The 4,144-nt window shown below is 35.3% G+C and overlaps 1 long non-coding RNA gene across 2 annotated transcripts; it reads right to left on the reverse strand.

Annotated features, from left to right (window-relative positions):
• Positions 1-253: 253 nt before the first annotated feature.
• Positions 254-3,260, reverse strand: LOC112173243. Of its 2 annotated transcripts, XR_005802348.1 has the most exons (6): positions 2,974-3,260; positions 2,389-2,522; positions 1,717-1,771; positions 1,562-1,636; positions 721-808; positions 258-577 (listed from the first exon to the last, which is right to left on the reverse strand). It is a non-coding gene; the product is annotated as an uncharacterized LOC112173243 (long non-coding RNA). The 2 variants fall into 2 exon arrangements; XR_005802347.1 differs by having other exon boundaries at positions 254-577; positions 1,717-2,522.
• Between the last annotated feature and the right edge of the window lie 884 nt (positions 3,261-4,144).

The following is a 4,144-nucleotide window of genomic DNA, read 5'->3' on the forward strand; positions in this document are numbered from 1 at the left end:
ATGAGCGCTAACCAGTACCATGAAAGACTATATTGATTTCCTCTTTATATGAAATCATTCAACCATGAAAGACTACATCATCCAACCTTTTATATATTAAATCATTCAACTGGCAGACCTTTGTTCTCAAACTTTTGAAAATGCAACTTTGCTTGGACTATAGGTTTAAATGAAGGTTTGTACGGCTCTGGGAGTTTTTTGCCTTTTTGGATCAGTGACCAAGTAACCAAATTCTGCTTCAGTCATTACACTAGATAGATAACCCGCGCTTTGCTGCGGGTATTTTTATAATCGATATGTGTTCACAGTTGATTAGAATATATAAACAATTGTTATCTTTTGGTAGTTAAACGCTAAATGACGCTACATAGCCCACGCTCTCTTTCTGGATTCTATGAACCCAAAGAGCAAGAGTAGGTTTCACTCCAAAATCAGTGGCAACTGTAACTATAATCTCCTAAGGCGTGAACATTGATACAGAACTATCACAGATCATTCATGGTGTTGAACTGTTGATGTCTTCTTGAAACATGTAGAACTCCTTCCAATCTCTGTAGAAGGTCGAAAGATGTCCAAGCTGGTAATATATAGAAACATATAGAGAATGATTTGACTTGTCACCAAAAGTTATCAAACTTAGATGCCAAAGTTGGAAATTAGAGAAGGGAATAAATAAATAAAAAGAAATTGAGATAGATATAGAAACAGATAGACAATTACCTGATTTGTTGAAGTGCACCATTCACTTATTTCTCCACTAAGAACGCCTTAGGCCTGCTAATTCATAAGAAGCAACCAGCCATAGCTCCTGTAATCAATGAAGTTGAAACATTAAGTGACAGAAAGAATACAACTAATGAGATTTTGTGTAATTAAGTGACAGAAAGAATACAACTAATGAGATTTTGTGTAACCCCTAGCATTATAAAGTCATTCATTTTTTACCTCGATTTACAAAGAGAAATTGGTTTAATCAGAAAATGAAAGAGATAAGACAAATGCCACAAAGAAAGATTGAAAATCAAAGGAAACACGGAGACAGAGACAACAGAAGTAATCTTTCATTTAAAATTGAAAATCAAAGGAAAGATAGAGACAAATTAAAGTCTACTTTCCAAAACTTTCTACTTTCCTTTTTTGGGTAGACTGTTGATTAGTGCTCGAGGGTGAAAGCTTGCCTTTAGATTTTCTTATGTTGAATATTGAGAACATTAGATGATCTGTGGGTTGGGTTTGGACGTTTGGTGAATAGATTGTGTTCAGGGTTGTTGAGTTTGAAGCAGATTTGGGTTGAAGTTAGGCTGCCATACTGTGGCATTCCCTTTTTATGTTCTAGATTCAGTTGAGGGGAATTTGCATTTGATGTTTCGTATTAGCTACTGCGAAATAATGTATAGAATGGTTGAATTTTTTTTTTCTCTCCAACACTTGGGGCATTTATTTTGTTTTGAAAATTCTGGTATTAGTTTTGCCTAATAGTAACTAAACCAAGGTAAAGAAGTGCCTATCAGGGAAAAGAGCTAACATAAGGAATGAAGCAGATGTCTTTGATCAGCCATACATGCTTTATAACCTGCTTTCTAACATGCTCATGGTAATCTGGATTGCGAAACAACTGATCAGCTATTGCTCGAAACTGCAGCATGTTAACTAAGATGTTTGACTTGATCCAAGCAAACAAATAAATTGAGGTAACATATATGTCTGGTATTTAACCTGGCGATTTCCATCACCCTCAATTTGCAGCTCAGATAGATCATAGGTAGCCAACCTGAATAAATAAACAAACTTTACTATCTAGTATATTCCAAATTTATGTTTACTTTTCTGCTATACTATCAGCCATTATGAACCCAACTATTAGGCCAGTTGCAACAACCAGAAATCCCTCATATGCTTCTTTCCAGTACACCAAAAAACATTGATTGCATTTTATTACAATAAGGCATAACATTCTAGCTTAAAGCTATTAGCTGACATAGATGGATATGGTGTAAACTCTTCTAAAGAAAGGATTCAAATTAAGCACTACCACTGATACAAATCAAATCACGTTTCATATCACTACCATTCATCAATTAAGAACCGGAAGTTTACCAATTGAAAGAGAAACTAAATGGATGTAGGACCATTCATCTAGTTATCAATATGCAGTGCAAAACTGCTCTAAAAAGCTATATTCAAACACATTAACACTAAAGTAAAGAGTATATGCAGCGAAAAAGTGCCTAGTGTAGATACTGCAAACATTTTCAAATAAAAAAGAAACCAATATGGTATGCAGTGAATAACTTCTAAACAAAGATCATTATAAGTGATTAAAACAAACATCATGAAACTCACTCAGGTATTATTCAATAGTATGTAAATGTAAATTTAAGTGCGAACCAAATGAAATAAAATTGAACGTTTTAGTTAGCTGGTTGAAGGTCAACAATAATTGATGAAAGTGTAAGGTTCTGCAAGCTTCAATCCAATTTCAAACTGTGGTTGATGAATTGATGCACGACAATTCTGAACACCTGAAAAGAATTTATCAATCAAACTACAAATCTACAATAGCTAAATATCTGTAGTTTAAGTGTATTTCAGAAAAACAAAGGAAAGATTCAAACGTAACTGCTATTGTTGCAAACCAACTTAATAACCGAAATCAAAACTGGAGAACAAATGTTACAGACTCTTAACAACTGTGAAATTACTAAAAGACATTGATTTATCAATCAACTTATACACTTCTATATAGTAATCTAAAAGACATTGATATATTTGAGTAAGAAGTTGACTACTATCATACCAAATTTCAATTTGTAAACCAGATTCGAATTTTTCTTTCTAGTTGAAAATATGTGTTTCTGGGTTTACAAATCCTATTCAAGCTTAAATTCAATTGAAATAAGAGACCCACAGTTTATCAGATGCATAATTTAAAGAGAAAAAGCCGAAAGAAAGTGATTGACTGATGATACAAACTCAGTTTCTATGGAGGTTGACGTTGATCGGAGATCGCAACAGTGGAGGAGCTGGAGTCGACGTAAATGGAGAGTTCCCGAAGCCACTCGTGAGTCAATCTTATGGCTTATATACTCAGACTATGAATAGTACAAAGGTAAATTGCCAGAACAGTGATTAGATAGATCTAGAATCTGATAGATATTCTTGGCGTTTCCAGTCTCTTCTACTCAAAAACATGATTCTGAAAATATAGAAGACCAACGCATTGATGGGCGACTGTAATTCACGTAAGCACCAAGGGCAAAATAGTCATTTACTTCAGGCTCGAATGAACAGTGCCACTCGAATGAATAGTGACACGCCAGTGAACAGTCCACGCCCTTTAGATTATAGATAATTAGACAACCAATTCAGAAAATAAATGTTAAACCAACAAACCCAGTAACTGTTCAAGATAAAAAGAACAAAGAATGAATTACAAAACTAAGAATGAAAAAAAAAAAAAAAAATCTGCATTAGTGAACAATATCTATTAGTAAAATGGAAAATTTCTTTCATATCATAACCAAACAAAGAGAAATCCAATCACTGATTGATCAGAAGCTCAAATTTATGCACATACATATATAGAAGAAACACATAAGATAAGATGAGGAGAGAAAAATTTTGTGCTTGCTAGGATTTTGCAAATGAGTAATGAGATGCCAAGTCTGATACCAAGAATTCATCTCCTCAAATAACATCTAGCAAGACGAGCAAAAATAAATGAATGATGGTGTAACCTATGATGCACGGAAACGCGAAACCGCCCTCGTTTCCTGTATCGAAATGGGAAACGGGTCAGAAACGCCGGGAAACGCCCGGAAACGTGTATCGGATTTGGAAACGTTTTGAAAACGTACGTATCCAATTAGGAAACGCCAGAATGTAAATAAATAGGAAACGTGGGGGTATTAATGACTTTTTACTAGGCATAAATTGAAAAAAAAAAAAAAGTAAAAAAAACAAAAACGCGACCAGAGACGCGACAACGACGCGACCTCAGACGCAAACGAGACCCTCGATCGTTTCTCTTCTGCTCGGAGACCCAGTTCCGGTCGCTCCTGTTCTCCAGTTCGGTCGTTCCTCCTCTGCTCAGACGAGACCCAGTTCCGGTCGCTCCTCTTCTCCAGTCCGATCGCTCCTCTTC

This window comes from Rosa chinensis, chromosome 6, assembly GCF_002994745.2.
Source record: "Rosa chinensis cultivar Old Blush chromosome 6, RchiOBHm-V2, whole genome shotgun sequence".
Taxonomy (NCBI): Eukaryota; Viridiplantae; Streptophyta; class Magnoliopsida; order Rosales; family Rosaceae; genus Rosa; species Rosa chinensis.